The sequence below is a fragment of the Boleophthalmus pectinirostris genome, unplaced genomic scaffold, assembly GCF_026225935.1.
Source record: "Boleophthalmus pectinirostris isolate CB_2022bp ecotype Guang Dong unplaced genomic scaffold, ASM2622593v1 HiC_scaffold_1, whole genome shotgun sequence".
Lineage (NCBI taxonomy): Eukaryota > Metazoa > Chordata > Actinopteri > Gobiiformes > Gobiidae > Boleophthalmus > Boleophthalmus pectinirostris.
The window spans coordinates 5,676,704-5,695,834 of NW_026570970.1; positions in this window are offsets into that span (position 1 = coordinate 5,676,704).

The following is a 19,131-nucleotide window of genomic DNA, read 5'->3' on the forward strand; positions in this document are numbered from 1 at the left end:
TAAAGTGAAATAACTCAATATATTGTTTTTAAATATATTTTACATTCAATTCCAATGAGTTTCTTGATGTTTTTAACGTCATTGCTTTTGTGGTTTATGTTCAATCACCACGGCTTTAATGGAGTTGGGGCCTCGATCAGCAGCCTGTTTATAATGTTTGGTGATTATAGTCAGTGTTCTGTATACAAATCCCATATTTATGCTCTGTCAGCCGTTGCCATTTTGGATAAATTTGCTTTTTACTGAACTAGAAAGAACTGAAAAATACAAACAGAAATGCCAGATGGCGCAAGAGACACGTTTCCCAACTGATTACATGGTACTTTGTTTTAAAATATACAAAAGGTAAATGCACAATCCGTGTATAATTTTTTGTTTTTCAATATAAACCCAAAAATAAGAAAATAAAAAAATAACTGTTTTCTTCATTATTTGTCTCCAAAACCAAAATGTTTTCAGTTTTCGATTATGAATAATGGAAAAAATGACGGTTTCCTGTTTACGTCACTTAAACTTTGATGCTGGACTTTTGTGCCGCATACGGACTGAACCAGGACTGAAACAAGACTAAACCAGGACTGGTTGTTTTCAATCCTGGTCTGGTCCCGGTCTCGGTCCTGGTCTGGTCCCAGTCTGGTCCTGGTCTCAGTCCCAGGCTCAGTCCCAATCTGGTCCTGGTCTCGGTTCTAGTCTGGTCCCGGTCTCATTCCCAGTCTGGTCCTGGTCTGGTTCCGGTCTGATCCCGGCCTCAGTCCCGGTCTGGTCCTAGTCTCAGTCCCGGTCTGGTCCCGGTATAGTTCCTAGTCTCTGGTCCTGGTCTCAGTCTCAGTCTGGTTCCTAGTCTCAGTCCCGGTCTGGTCCCGGTCTGGTTCCTGGTCTCAGTCCCAATCTGGTTCTGGTCTGGTCCCGGTCTCATTCCCGGTCTGGTCCTGGTCTGGTTCCGGTCTGATCCTGGCTTCAGTCCTGGTCTGGTCCTGGTTTCAGCCTCAGTCCGGTCCTGGTCTGGTCCCGGTCTGGTCCTGGTCTCAGTCCCGATCTGGTTCCAATCTGGTTGGACCTGTTTTAGTCCTGGTTCAGTCCGTATGTGGTGCTAAAGTCTGGAATCACAGTTTAAGTCACGGAAACGGGAAACGGTCATTATCCATTTTTTCCATTTTTCATTTAAACACAAAATCAAAATTTTTTTATCCATTTTTTCTTTTTCTTTCCTTTTTTTAAAAATTATTATTATTTTTGGTTTTATATTGAAAAACGAATGATACATGGATTATGCACAAATGTTATTGACTAGCCAAGAATTCACTGTACTGCAAAAAAAAACCCTGCACTTTAACAAAATTTATTTAGCTTTCCACAAATCTGTATAAAATAACATTGGCATATGTGATGTTGCGATGTCTGAAACTGAAGATTTTACGGTTCACTGCGAGGAGTTAGGGTTTTTATGACCACACAACAGAGACGTCAGTGGAGTCTCAGATCTTGCGAGGTTAATTTCAGGTCAGCCAAGTCAGAAAATCTTGATTATTTAGATTACTGTCAGTGATGTTCAGTGAAATGTCAGAATAAACCGTTGTTTAGCTGAGCGAGGGGAGGGATCAGGCAGCGGTCAACTGGACTCACTTGTGCTTCTAGTTAAATGACTCGACTAATACAGACTGTTTAACGCCAAAAATAGACTGAAATAAAAGCTTTTTGTTCATTTTAGATGTTCACTCGACTGAAAAACACTAAAAAACATGAATCCTTACTGTGAATGGGCTTGCATGTCCACAGACCTGACCCAGATTTGGCCTCTTTCTACTTGTTTCCATGGAAATGTTCTTTTGTTTCATTCACACATGTTTAACACACAAACCCCGTATATTTAGGTTGAGTTCTTCTCAAACAGAAAACAATCATTTGGATAATTTCAGCTCTGGAATTTCCAGTCTCTACTTAACTTGAAAACTACCACTACATGACATCACAAGGTGGAGCAGAGCATTTTAAGATTTGAAAATATAGACAGAAATTTTCGATTTAATCATTAACGTTTTTATATTAAAATGATCATCCTTATTTTTTTACTACTACATGATTATTTAAAATAATGATCATCATTATTTTTACATTTTACTTTACATCATTATTATACTTAACTACTACTATTTTTGCTAATCTGCATAAATAAACTCAACTTTACAACATATAAACCATAACGACTCTAGATCCACATCAGCCCGTTTGACATTATAATGTGTTTAATGCAGCTTTGACACATTTGTTTAGGTTTTACAGAAACGAAAAGTAAAACCACATGACTAATTTAAATAAAATATAAGCTCTGAAAAAACAGCTCTTTCCTGATGCTGTTCAGCTTCTGTCGGGACTAAAGGACACGAGTCAGTGGAATAATGTTCTTTCTGTGACAGAGGAATGATGATGGATGATGATGATGATGGTGAGTCTGTGCTGTGTGTGTCGTGTTGGAGACGGTTCATGTTTTCAGAGATCAGACGTGTGCAGGTCATTTCACTCACTTGATTTATTTTGCTTCTGTTGTGATGAAAAAACTGAAAAGTGTTTGTCTTTTGGATGCTTCACACTCAACTTTATGTTGCAGTGACTGTGATTCTGCTTTTGCATGCATCATGATGAAACCGGGACACTCAAAAAACCTGATCATACCCGGAACACTAATGTGCTGTAAACTCACTGATGGAACATGGGGATGTGAGACACAACTCCAGTGTTTGTGTCAGACGCAGACTCTTCTTCTTACGGTACACACACCAACATACATTCTGTTTGTTGATTAAAAATGAAGATGATAAATGAAATTCTTATCAATTAGTCAGCTAATCATGCCCATCCCTAGTAGACTAAGGCCCAGTCCACACTAGTTCGTATTCTAGTCGTTTTTGTTGTGGATGCAGTGTTCGTCCACACTAATCCGATTGAAAATGACTCCAGAAATGGAACGATCTGGTGCCGCCAGCTCCCACGAATTCATCTGAGTACAGATCTGTGTGGACGAGTGAAAACAATGTAGCTAATTCACTGCCAAAACGCTAAGAGGGTAAAATATATTCATATATACAGTCTGTGTGTGCGACCTGAAGAAGTTTCACATGAACCATCTCCAACGCGACAAACACAGAACAGACTCACCATCAGCAGAACACCCCTCTGTCACAGAAAGAACACTCATATTCCACTGAGTCGTGTCCTTTAGTCCGACAGAAGCTGAACCGAATCAGCGCACAAGGAAAGAGCTGTTTTTTTGAGCGCTCAGTTTATTTATTTATTGGATCCCCATTAGTCTTTACTGGGGTAATGACTATTCTTCCTGGGGTCCAAGTTGGCATAATTTACAATAAAATGTTCCATTATAATAACAAAAAGTTCACACATAAGTTCATACAGTCCTGTTCCACAGTTTACTGCACTACACAACACTACTACAATTATAATATATCCAATAAATTACAATGCGTAACTAGTGACTAAATATAATTATGTACAATTTCCAATATATTTCTTTAACATTTTCTTAAAACTTGGTTCTTGCTTGTGAACAGTTAAGGTTTGGGGGGGCGTGTTCCAAAGCAATATCGCTCTGTACAGAACATTTCTATCACAGCGTTAGTCCTGTAAAGTCCAATAAAATGTCCATGTGAAGCTCGTCTTGTGATAAAACCATGACGACCACTAGAGGGCAGTAGTTGTGCAAACAGGCTCAACGTTTTTTGTAAAATACATACATTTAAAAAAAAAACTAAATTAGCCATGTGGTTTTAAGTTTCGTTTCTGTAAAATGTAAACAAATACGCTCAAAGCTGTGTGGATAACGATTACGACACAGAAACGACGTGTGTGGACGCAGATCGTTTCCGATACGGTGATTCACGGATTTGTTTCAGTGTAAACAGGGTGTAAGTAGGGATGAGCTAAGTATTCTAATAATGCAGGATTACTCGAACATGTGTGAATGTGACCAGGACGGGTAGAGCGGCTGGATTGCAGCGAGAAACCCCAGAAAAGACGATGGAGGCAGGTTTAGCGTGGTCCACACAATTTTTAAATTTCTTTTCTTCAAGATTCCAAAAGTGCCAGTGCAGAAAACAACGTGCAGCGCAAAAAGTGCAGGGAGGATATGGAGCAGCAGGTCTCTCCAGCAGCAGAACATAGAATGGTCTAATCAGGCGCCTTATATACTACTGGATAAAACCATAAAAACTCCAAGGGGTGTAAAATTACCTTAGCTGTATAAAACTAAGTTAAAATCCTCCAATAAAATACCCATAACCAAATAAACTATATAAAACCCAAATACAAAAATAATAAAACCCTAAAACTAATTCCTAAAAAAACACAACTTGAATATCCCAATTAAAAAAGAAGTGCCATTCCCCCCCGATGTCCGCCGTGATGAGTCGGCCCGGAACTCTTAAAAAGGTGTCTGGTTCCCCGGGGAATCTTTTGCCAGACACCTGGACAGTTAAAAGCACTATCAAATACCAAACATGCACGCACATACCACTCTCACACTCTAAAATACCCACATGACACACACGCAACAACACACAAAGACACAACTCATTTAAAAATGCGGCACATATATCGCACAATCCCCAATTGTAATTTTTGGTGTATCTCCGCAGACCGGCGGCCGCCAAACCCGGAAGTGCCCGTCCAACCGGCCCACGTGACACCCGCTAAAGTTTCCAATAAATACATTTTTTAAAAACAATACAAATGTGCAATTCTTAATATGTGCAAATTAGCGTATCTTATAAGTGCTGCATGCTATAAAGTGCAATGTATGTAATGAATGTTAAAAAACAACTCCCAGCATCACATTCTAACATGGCTTAAAGCTCACACGAGTCCATTTTACGTAATGTGCGGAACCTTTAAATTAGTAGTGATGTTATGGCCTGGATCTATATGCCCCGGGTTCATTTCTAACTCTAATGTGTTTGCGCAGCTTTGCTTTGCACTAATTGCCCGGTTTAACTCTGAACGGCCTGACGCGCGCCCATGTCCGCCAGCGCCGCATGTAAATCACCGCTCATTTGCATCCGGTGATGAGTCTTCTGACGTCCATCACGCCGCGGCTAATTGTCTGGAAACCATAATTATAGCGGGATATTGTTAATTGCTCATTAATTAGAGCGTCACTCCCTTCAGCCGACCTTCATAACTTTGCTTTTTTTTTTTTTCCTCCGCGGGACAATCCTTCAACCCCCCCCTACGCCCCCTTTTGAGATTTATTTTCCTTATAAAACTGAAATGTCCCGGCGCTAAAAATACACCGTGTCTGCGTGTGGCTGCGGGACGGGTTCGTCGTTCCCACAACAATTAATCACGAACGCGTAAGCCTGCTGTAAATGAAGTTAGGTTCCCCGTGTGTCGCAGCAGCCCTCTGGAAATGAGCTTTGGAGAGATGTCTGGTTTCATGCGCCGCTACGGTTACGGATGGAGCTGAAGGTGGATTCCTGAGGTGAGGGAATAACAGAAATGAAGTTAAATGAGGCTTAATGAAGAGAGGACCTGGGAGGAGAGTGTACCGCGGTAAGTTTAATGAACATAGCGGGAACGTCTCGGGCTTTCGGAGAGATTTGCGAGATGAACTAAACCAAATGAAGGTGCGGAAGAGTGGGAATACAATTTGCTTTTCGCCTCGCGTTCTCGGGGCTTTAATTTCGCTTTAAGCATGCTTTCGGTCACCTGGGGAGAAGTATTTAAAGTGGAGATATTACACTTCTGTAGGGTATTAACTTCTAACACGTAACACATTTAGATCAACGTGTTACCTTCGATTGCTTTGAAAATGCTATATTCACCGAAAAAAAAAAAAGTATGAGTATGACTCTCCCTTTAGAGCATTATCACACTACAATACATGCATCCTGAATTTCGAACTTCCGGTCATTGCGTAATCCATACCGGGAAGGATCCTCGAAAAAAGTGAGCATCAAACCGTCATGTTTGTTTTCCCAGTGGGATGTGTCTATTGTCAAAGCCGATCTTTTCAAGTCTTTTGAACCATATCGCTTTTGTTTCTGGTTCTGATATTGTCATATTTTAGTTTTGGGATTCGGACATTGTAATTGTGTGGTTGTTGGGAAACGGCTCGAGAAACTGGCTTCGGAAGTTTTCGAACTCCATAAATGTAAAAGTGAATCAGATGTGTGTGACTGGAAACCTCAGTTCAAACTGTTTCTCTTCCCAACGGAATTGAAAAATAGTGAAAGGTGAAGGCGATGGGCAGGATTGAGCCACAGGAAGAACCAAAGAGGAAACCTCTGACTGCCTGGGAAATCATCCCGAGTTTGCAGAGAACATTTTGTATGTGGGGCACCAACAAATCCCGTATTATTATGAAAATCTCCCAAGGACCCAATAACATCCTCTGAAATGGCATCACAATAAAATTTTGAAGTTCAAGCTTATTTATAACCTAATTTGAATGGGGATTTATTGTTCATCGTCTTATTTTATTGGCGTAGTCATTGCCATCAAAACATTACAAGACAGAATCAGAAATCATGATCAACTGTTACAACAGTTTTTGGGTGACCCCCGGCACATGGCCCAGGGTATCCAGACCCTATTTTGAGAACCACTGACATTGGCAACTAGCCTGATTCATCAGCTGGTTTCACTTCGTAGAAACCGTCTGACCTCGCAGTGTAAGGATTCGTTCACTCGACGGTTGGTGGGTACTTTTTTTATTGAACCAATCGCTCGCTATTTGGTCGTGACGTATGTAATGTGCCGCTAACAGGGCTAACTGGTATATTAAACTTTTCCCAAATCCTGTAGGAAGAAGGACAATAACGTCTTTCTCTTTGATAAAATTCACCAAACATTCTCTTTGTTCCAGCTTTAAATCCTCGATCTCAGGAATCGTTGCCAACACAGAATGTCTGGCTCTTCGCTGATTGGCTGGTGCCCGAACTTGCACTTCTGGGGTTTTTGCGAACCGTCTAGTGTATTTTGATTCCTGACCTAATCGCTGGAGAGAAATTAAATTGAGCGGAGGCACTAGGCGGCACCAGCCTGGTTAATTGACAACATGGATGCCAGGCTGATAGAACCATGGGTTTGTTGTGAACATAATTTGACCATAACACGTGTGATGGAAATTTATATTGTGGAAAGAGTTTTCTCAATCTGTCTTTGCTTGAATTAATGTGATTTCTACTCGAGACCAGACCCCCACAAGACAATATTGATTATGATTTATTAAATTAAAATAGTGATTAGTTTATCTTTCAGAAACACATTTGGTCTTGTAACTAAACCTCACTTGGTTTGGTCGTTAAACATAGAAAGACTCTTCAATGTAAACACTTCTGTTACCTTTTGCTTACTGATCTTGTCGGAAAGTGACAAATGCGTTAATATGGATTCAAATCAGATCAAGCACATCTGGCCACACCTCAAGAGGAGTCGACACCTTCTCAGTTTGAAACGTACGTCCTCTGGTCATCTCAGGTTATATAAACTTGGTGCTTTGTAACATCCATGGCCAAAATGTGTGAGGGACATACTCAACAAGAATACACCTTTATCTTCGCAGATGGATTCATTATTTTTTCCTCAAGAGGTCTATATATATATATTTTTTTTTTCCACAACACAAGTATGGACAGTTTATGGGCTTAAAAACTGTGTAGGAGAAGTGTGTATTTTTACCTATGACGCAACAATCCATGCAAAATCCAAACAGAGTATTTTTGAGAGGATTGGATTTGCATTTAAAGATTGACGAAACAAGCCAAGTATGTTTTTGATGAGGGGACAACAGTATAACATGCTTAAAGACTAAAAACTAAAGTACATTTTCATAATAGTCCCTTGTGTACTTTAACATTACTGAGGTAGAGTCACAGGTGTTTGAATCCAGTGGCTCCTTCAGATGTGTGGACTATAGATAGTGCAGTTATTTGCAGGAATGACATTTAGACACACACGACAGATGATTTCTCAGTCTGGCATGTAGGTCATTCAGATTTATTGTTTCACCTTTATGCAGTCTATCTATACCTTTTGGATCCTTGATTTTCAAACACTGCTGGATTGTCAGGCGAAAAAATAAATAAATAAATAAAACATAATGGCAAACACAGAATGAAAACACTGCTATGATTTGTTCAGAGGACCTGGATGGAGCAAAACAAGAGGTCGGCTGTGCACTTTGAGATATTGATATTATTATTATATAGTCAGTGTTGGGAGTAATGTGTTATAAACTTTACAAATTACTGTAATGCCTAGCTTTTTGCTGTAAGGCAGTAATGTGGCATTACAGCGGAAAAAAACTGGTAATATTTTACTGTGTACAAATGTGAGTAAAGCACGCCACAATGCTTTTTTTTTTTGGATTGAAGTGGTGGGTTTTTCGTTTTTCTTCATACAAATTCGCTAAAATCACCGCGATATCAGCAGCAGTGAAGCGTCAAAGTTATGGTTCAGAATGTCGGGACGGACCCAGAGGTGCGCCCACGTAGACCATCGGGTGACGGCGGGCGAAAGGACTCGCGCAGAGATCCACAGGGCGAAGTGCAGCCAACGCCCGAAGCCGACGTTCTCGCAGGGGCGATCCTAGTCCAAGTCCTAGTCCAAGATTAGTCTTGGATTTGTTCTGGTTCAGCTCTGGTTAAGCCCTGGGTTAGACCTGATTTAGTCCTGGTTTAGTCCTTGTTTAGACCTGGTTTAGTCCTGGTTCAGTCTTGGTTCAGCTCTGGTTTAGTCCTGGTTTAGTTTTGGTTCAGTTCTGGTTTAGTCCTGGGTTAGACCTGATTTAGTTCCTGGTTCAGTCCTGGTTTAGTCCTTGTTTAATCCTGGTTTAGTTTTGGTTCAGTTCTGGTTTAGTCCTGGTTTAGACCTGGTTCAGTTCTGGTTTAGTCCTGGTTTGGACCTGTTTTAGACCTGGTTTAGTCCTGGTTCAGTTTGGGTTCAGCTCTGGTTTAGTCCTGGTTTGGACCTGGTTTTGTCCTGGTTTAGTCCTGGTTTAAAACTGGTTTAGTTCTGGTTCAGTCTTGGTTCAGCTCTGGTTTAGTCCTGGGTTAGACCCGATTTAGTCCTGGTTTAGACCCGGTTTAGACCTGGTTTAGTTCTGGTTTAGTCCTGATTTACTCCTGGTTTAGTTCTGGTTTAGTCCTGATTTACTAATGGTTCAGTTCTGGTTGAGTCCTGGTTTAGTTTTGGTTTAGTCCAGGTTTAGTCCTGGTTTGGACCTGGTTTTGTCCTGGTTTAGTCCTGGTTCAGTAGATTAAACGGCGCAAAAGTTCAGCATCTTCGTACAGTTATTTGGTTGAGCGTAACTTAAAGTGCTGTAATAATCGTGTAATGTTTTGCATTTTAAACACAGTAATATTGTAAATTAATGAATTACTTTGAAATGACAGAAACAAGTCATAAATAAATAACACATTACAGTTCTGAAGTAACTTGCCCAACAGTGTTTATGCTGTAGATGATTGACGACGCTGATTATAAAGATGTTTAGGACAGTGAATTGCAGGTTTGATTTGCACAAAACCCTCGTAGCGGATTATTTTCTGCATTCAAAGACAATCCTCGTATTTTCTTTTCTTTTTTAAAATTATTATATTACAAAAATCTGACTTTGCGGACGACACCACCCTCCTGGGGCTCATCTCAGACAGTGATGAAGAACATTGACATTACCAGCAAATACGTCTGTTAATAATATGAAGAATGTGTTCAGCGATATTGCATCATTGGTCAATATTGGAGAACCATTGTTTCTGTGGAACAATACCAGTACAGCCTCGTTTAATGGTGGTTTGAGCCTCGTGGGACTCCTCACTGAAAACCCATTACCCTGTTATGGGGCTGATCCTACGCGCTGACACACTAAAGACAGAACACATCTTGTTTTCATGCTGCCACACTCAAATAAAACGGGTTGTGCTTCTGTTTGACGTTGGTGTGTGGTTCTGGAGAAGGTACAGTGATTGTCTCCGTAGGGACCCCGGCTCTGTGGTCTTGTTGCCAGGCGTGATCAGGACTAACTCAGCTGGATGACTGTACTTAAAGGTTGTATAGAGGATTTTCCAAGGAACGAGAAATCCAGCGACTGTTTGTCCTTTTTCAAATGTTGCGCATGCGTGAAACCACCCCCCCCTCCCCTACAGCTCCTACGTAGAAACGCCTCCTCCCGCCTCCTCTTTACGCCAGAAACAGGTTTGTTTACAGCCGGTGCTGCACATGACTTGTAAACAACTAACTACAGTGTTGGTTAGGCAAGACGGAGAAGTGAGGAGCGGGGGGAGCGGGTGTGCGGACATTTCGTTCGCGAGGACGAGCGGACGAGAAAGTGAGGAGCAGGGAGAAAGAGCGGAACGGGCAGCGGGGACAGGAGAAGGAAAGGGGTGCAGAGAAGGTTGCGCGGCGAGATTCAGTGCGAATGAACTAACTACAACACGCAGCAGCAAGCGGACTCTTTCTTTGCCTTGAAAATTACGTTTTCAGACATAGGATATCACTTTCGTGTCCTGAAAAACGTTTGTCTAACTCTTGGAAATAAAGTACGTTTTCATAATAAGCAGAAGTTTCCTGTCCAGGAGTAATTTGTGGACCAGTGCTTCAGTCTTTAGACTCTGTGTCTGCTTCAGTCGCGCCATCGCTGGAATGAATCTTCAAGAATCACCTTAGTTTGGCTTCGCTGCTTTTCCCCTTGTCTTCTTCTTTCAGCGACCTCAAAAACGGACTTTCTTTTGCGGCGAACTGCTCCTGGATTCTTGTCGCCATTGCAACAAACTTTGTGCGAACTGCAAGGAAGATATAGGTCAAAAAAAGCCGCTAAGAACTGTTGCGTTGGTGGAGTAAACAGCGTCTGTGCGTCTTGCGTCTGTGGACTGCGTGACAGGCGTACGTAAACCACGTACCGGCGGCGCAGGCAAGTCAGTTACGCTAGAAACGTAGGGAGTTTGATTGACAGCCTGTCAGCTAACAGATAACGAGGCAGTGTCGTTATCTATTGGCAAATGTTTAGCCCCACCACGTCCAGAGTTGATGAATTTTTATTCTCTTTTTTTTGGTCATCATAATTACAAGGCTACTGCACCTCTATAATCTATCATTGACAATTTGAAACAAAAAAAACAAAAAAAAAATCCTCCATACAACCTTTAAGGTGCATGTTTAGGTGTATAAGTCGTCCCTCGCTATATCATGGCCTCGAGGATTTTTTTTTAGTTCAGTTTTTTAGTTTTTTTTTACAGTGTATGAAAGCGTATTGCGTATTACGAGCATGTAGTAATTACACACGGGCGGGTCAGGGACTAAACCAGGTCTAAACCAGGACTAATCTTGGACTTCAGAGAGAGAACACCGAAGCAGGGTGTCCGCAAAGCGCGATTGGGCAATAGAGGTCTGCACGGGACAGAATTTTGAGTCCCGCGCCCGCCCGCTCCCGCAAAGACTTGTCATTTTCAGTCCCGCTCCCGCCCACATCTGCAATATTTTGTCCCGCAGGATGGGAGCCTTTGCTTTCTTAAATTGTATCAAACACGGAGAAGCGAAAGAAACTGGGCTACGTATGAGGGGAGGCGCGGGGGGCGATCCGGCGGCATGGTTATGTCCTGGCTAAATCCTGTTTTAGTCCTGGTTTTAGAGCTGTTTTTAGACCTGTTTTAGTCCTGGTTTAGTTCTGGTTGAGTTCGTTCTGGTCTTGTTGCGCAGGCAGCACGATGTACGGAAGGAGGGACTGTTCGCGTGGCGTACGGGATGGGTGGGTCAGTCTGCGCGGCTTAAAATGTTTTTATTAATGCCAAATAAAATCTCCAGCACAAATTATGTTTTTTTTTTTTTTTTTTTTTATATTTTACATCATACTCATATTTAGTTTGCGGGACTGCAGTTTATCATCCCTCCCGCCCGCTCCCGCGTTGTTTAGCCCCAGCGAGCTTTCAAAATGTGTCCCGCGTTGCAGTGGTTTGCGTCGGGTCCCGTGGGCGTCCCAGGGGACAGCAGGGCTCTATTGGGCAATTGCCACGTGTGGGAAATATTATATGGTGGTCATGCTAATTCACCCAATATTATGGACTTTGGAATGACAACAGGGTGGAAAACACGTATGACTATCTATAGGTCTATATAACATGTTTTTTCTGTACTTTGAGTGCCATAAAGAACATGTTTTTCTGGACTTTGAGTGCCACGAAGCAGAAAAACTGACATATGTGGACCCCGTGGCATGTTCCCACCCATGATAAGGTGCACTGGGTCAGCAGTATTGTTCATTTTCTTGCTGTATATGCTAAATCAACAAGTTAATGTTTTGTCAAGATGTAGTAAAGCTACCCCTGAGTTTGAGTTGGTCAGGGACGTCGTTCCGGGGTGGCAGTTGTACTTGGTAATCAACTTGAATCTCTCTCAATGGAAATGCTGAAATAAAGTGGCCTGTTCTCTCGGATTCTCCATCTCCTGTGCTTCTTTTTTGGACACGCATTGAACCTTCCGAAAAAACCCACACACGTTTACCTTCGTGAGGTGCGGAGCTCTTCGTCCATCCTTTCTCAAGTGAGTCCTATTTCAGTCCTGATTTAGTCCTGGTTTAGTTCTCCTCTTCAGTCCTGGAATCAGTCCTAGGTTCGTCCTGGTTTAGTCTTGGTTCAGGTCCATGGCGTACGCAGCGCAAAAGTTTGATATAATCTCGGGTTAACGGGCGGGTGCGGTCCTGTACCATGCGGGTGCGGGTCTCCAAAAACTGACTCTGCGCTGTAGGCTCCGTTACGGAATAAATTCATCTTCGGTTCATTCCATAAAGAAGGAGGAAAAAACAAAAGGACGACAGAAGGATGTAAAAAGTGTTGTAACTGTCCTGTGTGAGAAAAGTGTATAAAGTGTGTGCTGAGGAGTTTTACACACTTAAAACAAATAGAAGAATTGCAAAATATAAAGTTGACTACTTTGCGGATTTCACCTATCGCGGGTTATTTTTAGAACATAACCTCCGCGATAAACAAGGGACCTCTGTAATGCCAGCCACTCACCCGCCATGTCACCAAGCTCTAAGACAAATGAGAGATTACAGCATTTCTATTAAAAAACAAGTCAAATGGCCAACAGGGGGCAGCGAAGTGTATGATATTTCCATACAGCATGATGCAATTGCACTGTAAACAGGATTATTCAAGGAGGGGGCTGTTTTAGAAGCATGTAATTTTTGGATCACAGGTGTAAAGACCAAGTAACATTTGGCGCAGGTGTTGTCCCTCTGGAATGGGGAATGTTGCACCGTGCTACTGGAAATAAGAAGAACCACGGGAAGGATTTCGTGCTGCTTTTCTCGTGCAGAAGTTTAATACAATCAAATGTGAACGGTATCGACAGTATTTTACATGTGGCGACCCGTACCCGCCCTTTAAACCATGATTATATCAAAGTTAAACCCGCACCCACCTGGATCCGTCAAAATTCCACCCGTTACCCGCAAGTAACTGAAGCATCCGTCAGAGTACGATTTAAAAAGCTACAACTTCAAGAAACATTGATCAAGACGCTGCACTTTTACGCGACACAAGCCACGGACTGAACCAGGACTGATTCCAAGACTGAACCAGGAGGACTAAACCAGGACTAAACCAGAACTGAACCAGAACTCACTGTCTTGGTTTGGAGGTGCACCCGTGTAGACCGTCGGGTGACCGCAGGTGAAAGGACCAGCACAGAGCTCCACGCTCCACCGGGCGAATCACAGTCGACGCCCGATCGCACTTTGCGGTCGCCCTGCTCCATGGGCTTGGAGTTCTCTCAGGGCTGGTCTTGGAAGTCCTAGTCCGAGATTAGTCCTGGTTTAGACCTGGTTTAGTACTGGTTTAGACCTGGTTTAGACTGGATTTAGATCTGGTTCAGTCCTGGTTTATTTCTAGTTTAGACCTGGTTCAGTCCTTGGTTCAGTCCTGGTTTAGACCTAGTTTAGTCCTGGTTCAATCCTCCTGGTGCAGTCCTAGTTTAGTCCTGGTTCAGTCCTTGGTTCAGTCCTGGTTCAGTCCTTGGTTCAGTCATTGGTTCAGTCCTAGTTTAGACCTGATTTAGTCCTGGTTCAGTCCTGGTTCAGTCCTGGTTCAGTCCTGGTTCAGTCCTGGTTCAGTCCTTGGTTCAGTCCTGGTTCAGTCCTGGTTCAGTCCTGGTTCAGTCCTTGGTTCAGTCCTGGTTTAGTCCTTGGTTCAGTCCTGGTTTAGTCCTGGTTTAGACCTGGTTTTGTCCCTGGTTCAGTCCTTGGTTCAGTCCTGGTTTGGTCCTTGGTTCAATTCTTGGTTCAGACCTGGTTCAGTCCTGGTTCAGTCCTGGTTCAGTCCTGATTCAGTCCTTGGTTCAGGCCTGGTTTGGTCCTTGGTTCAGTCCTTGGTTCAGTCCTAGTTTAGACCTGGTTTAGTCCTGGTTCAGTCCTGGTTCAGTCCTTGGTTCAGTCCTGGTTTAGTCGTGGTTTTGTCCTGGTTTAGACCTGGTTTAGTCCTACTTCAGTCCTTGGTTCAGTTCTTGGTTCAGTCCTGGTTTAGTCCTTGGTTTAGACCTAGTTTAGCCCTGGTTCAATCCTCCTGGTTCAGTCCTTGGTTCAGTTCTGGTTCAGTCCTCAGTTCAGTCTTCGATTCAGTCCTGGTTTAGTCCTGGTTCAGTCCATATACAGCACAAAAGTTCGGTATCTTTGCTCGCTGAACACCTCCCGAGGAAGACGCCCAGGAGTCATCCGGAACAGACGCCCTCCCCTCAGCTGCTCCATCACCGGTCGATCATCGGCTCCACTCCGAGCTCCGAGACCATAGTTTAATACCACACCAAATTTTCTGAAAACCAATAACATCTCCATGGAGACAATCAGGAGGGGAAACATTTTATGGAAACTTGCATCAACAACATTATAACTCAGATCAGATAATACCGTAACATAGTCCTTTTAATGCTATTTGGCAAAAAATATCATGTCCTGTCACTGCTTAAGTCGAAGCCTAACCCCAAATCCTTCTGTGAGCTTGTGTCTCACTACCGGAGCCTCGGGTACAGAGGGGAAAATCGCTCCTGGCTGTTTGCGACTCATTAATAGTAAAGTCCACATCGCCGGGGTCTGATTTATGAAAACAATGGCGCGTCTTCCCTTAAAACCAACACGCCGGTTCAGGTGGCGGCGCACGGTTTTTCGCCCGCCGCCCGATCAAAGGAACTCCCCGAGATTAATGAGCAAATTAAACCGCGGTAATGTGTGAAATCTCTCCTCCTCGCCATTAATAAAACATGTGAATTAGTCAGATCAAAAGAAAAGAAGGGGAATTGGAGATGATTGTGCGTGCGGGAGGAGACAAAAAGCCGGCGCAGACGTGGTTTTAATGGGGTTTAGTCCTTATTATGGAGCAGGGGAGGAAGCGATGCCACCCCGCTGCAGGCATTCACACGAACCGAGGAACAGAAAGAGGACAGAGCATTTTTCATGAGAATACAATGAATACAGAGAAGATAAAAAGTTTGGCTTTCGAGCATCATTAACTATGGATGGAACTTTGTACTGTAGACGGTCTTTTAACAAGGCAAGGGAAGAGCGTCGTAGGTTTGGATTTGGGTACAGTGGCCAAGAAGTTATACTGATATTCAACCTCTGAGACGATAAGTGGGTTTTTAAACTGTTACCCGCAACAAACCCTTCACGAGTATTCACAGGGATGAGGTTTTTTCAGACTGGTGCACAGCTTTAGAACGGCTTTTTTTCAGTCAGTGGAGCAGGGCGGCGGCGGTAACACAGCCAATCCATTCTCATCCCAAAGGGTAACACAGCACCACATGGCTCTTTCTTCTGCGTTTGCCGTGAATTAATCCACAAATGTGTCACCAAGTGCTTCTTTTACAGACTACTCATTGGGAAAAAAAAAAAAAATTTCAGCATGTAGCAGTACAAAAGTGGACTGGGGATGTGTGATGTCGTCTGTAATGATTGTTTCCAGCCAAATGAAGCCAAAAGAGATTCACGATTATAGACACTAGGGGTGTAATAAGACATAAAAATCACGGTTCGGTATGTACATCGGTTTTGAGGTCACGGTGCGGTTAATTTTCGGTACAGTACGGGAACAAAATGCAAAACCGTTTGTGTTTATTAAACCAACACTTTCTTTTAACATTATACAAACGTGAAAATAAAATAAATACAAAGTGCTGATTGGTAATACTAATAATAAGTGAAGTAAAATAATCTCAAATAAGCAACAAATGTACGAAATATTATAAACAATAAATTCGTTGTAAACCGTAAACAAAACTTTTCACACAGCACTAGTTGTTCAGCATGAAGTTTTACTCAATCTTCAGAATTTTGGCCAGAAAAAATAAATAAAAAAATAATAACTTGTCCACATTGTCTGTAGTAAGTGCAGATCTGCTGCAGTTACAGTGTCCACAGCGACTGAAAATACACTTTCACTAAGGACAGAGTTTGTGGATGTGGGGGGTTACAGAAGGAAGAAGCGGAGATTCTGTGCCGATGAAAGGCAAAAGTGAGGACACCGTAGTTTTGTGAGGATTCACGTGGTTCGGAGGGACGTAGTCAAAGTGGGGAGCAATTGTTGTCAAAAGCTCTGCAGGAAACACTGCCACCCCAATCACGGACGAGTTCCTTTGTGAATATTAAAGAGCAGAGTCTTCCGTGTAGCTGCACATGGAGTGGTGGAGTGAAAACAGACTTGTGCACAAACCTGCACCAAACGGAACATCCCGTTCTGAAACAGTTTGACATGAATACACGTACCATTACACCCCTAATATACATAGTATACATATATACATTATACAATTAAAGTCAAGTAAAGGAGAAAGGTTGTTGAAGGTACTGGTAATGAGCCATGATACCTGTTAACACTCACAGAGCAGCCTGAGGGAACGAAGGCACCTGATTTGTCTGTTATTAACAGGGATAAGACAAGACCTCGTGAGAGAAAATTGCCATAAAATTATGCACACATGAAAAAAAAAATTTTCTTGTGAGATTTACCTTTGGCTTGGACATTTGAGAAGCTGTAGTTCCAAAAATCAATAGTTCAAAGATCGTTAAAGTATTACAAAAAAAAATAAAAATAGTGAAACCAAAATTGTGAAATGGATTGCACTACTTATTTATTACAAATTATGTCAGAATCTCGTCTTGTCTCCTTTTCGTGGACCTGATCTTGTACCTGCTGGTACCCGACAAGTATGGGCGAAATGGGCGGGTTTTAACGTTTTGGAATTTTATGGACGGGTAGTAATTATACACGGGCGGGTCAGGACTGAATCAGGACTACACCAGGACTACACCAGGACTAAGACAGGTCTAAACCAGGTCTAAACCAGGACTAATCTTGGAATTTCTGTAATTCTTGAAGTCGTAACATTTCAATCCGTATTCTGATGGATGCTTCAGTTAGAACGCTTTTAATTTGTGTGCGATTTATAACGGATCTGATATAATCTCGGGTTAACAGGCGGGTGCGGGTCTCCAAAATGTACCCGTGCAGCCATTACGGAATAAATTAATCTTCAGTTTGTTACATAAAGGAGGAAAATAACAAAAGGACAACAGCAGCGATAAGTTTTAAGAAGGAAGTAAAAAGGGCTGTAACTGTCTGGGGTGAGAAAAGTGTATAAAATGTGCGCTGAGGGGTTTTACAGACTTAAAACAGATAATAATTGTAAAAAATAAACCTATCGTGGGTTATTTTTAGAACATAACCCCCGTGATAAACGACAGACCACTGCAAAGGTTTATATTTGATAGGAATCTAATTATACTCTATCTAAGGCTCGCCGTGTCTCTTATTTACTCAGTTTCTTGTGAGCGTTAAAACTAGTAGCTCTCTGCCGTTTTCGTTTTGTAAAAGTAACTCACCAGAGGAAAAAGGTTGGAGACCCCTGGGATATTCTGCGTAGCTTCAACGTGGCTAAATATTTTGACTAAAAAAGAACCAGAAATGTAAGAAAATGAACATTGTCTTCCCATCTAACCCACATAAACTAAACCAACCCCCCCAAAAACTAGCAGCGTTCGCCATTTCCCCTGACGGTTTTATTTTTGTTTTGAACTTCACTGGCTCCATTCTCCGGCGTCCTTTGTGCGAACGCAGTAGCAGATAGCGGCTAATTAATTGCAGCCACTGGGGACATATTGACTGGTCACAATGTGCAAATACAGACTCTTTATTTGAACCTAGTGAGGATTGCGCGTCGCGTCGGCCGACTGTCACGTCAGCCGTTGATGATTTTCGAACGCTTATACGAGTCCGCAGCTGTTGGTTCTCGTCGGGGAGGGTCTCGCAGGAGTTTTAATATTCATTTGATCTGCTGGATTTGCTCGCCGTCCCACGCGACCGAACATCTCTCTCCTCTGAAGCCACCAAACGCGAAGCTGTAACTCATCCAGGATTTTCCTCCACTAATTCTGTCAACCGTAAATTCGTATCGTTGTGTGTTGTTGTTGTTGTTTTGGACCTCGATAACAAGCGGACTTCTGCAGCTCCCCGGTTGTGATTCATAGAGAATTTCGGGGTGCTAAAAAGCGTTCCCTTGAAAATATACGGGGAGGTGGGTGGACGGTGTTTCATATTTCTGGCCTCAAAGCCTAACTGCCTTCGGAATACTTTGGCCAAATAGTTTTTCTCATTCTTTTTCCGCGGACTCTGCAGCATCGAGAGTCACTGAGAAAGATTTTTACAGCCAAATAAACGCGACCCACCTAAAACATCGTGGCATAGGTCGTTTATTTATTTATTCTCCACAAGCCTTTGAGAAAAAACTACAGACTACAGACAACTTTGAGATGATCCAATCACAGCCACGTCCAGCCCACGTCTCACATGTGGAAGACATATTTTATATCTCCCTGTAATAACTATACAACCATGTTTGTTTTCATTTGTATTTTTATTTCTCTGAAGCTTCAGAGGCTTTATAACGTATAACTGTATTTTTCAGACAATAAGTCGCTCCGGAGTATAAGTCGCACCAGCCCCAAAATGCGTAACGAAGAATAAAAATACATATATAAGTCACAATTTTTGAGGGGAATTTATTTTGTAAAGTCAGAGACCAGGAACTGACATTTCCTGTTGAAAGTCAAGTTGTAGTAAAAACAATAGAAGAGAGAAC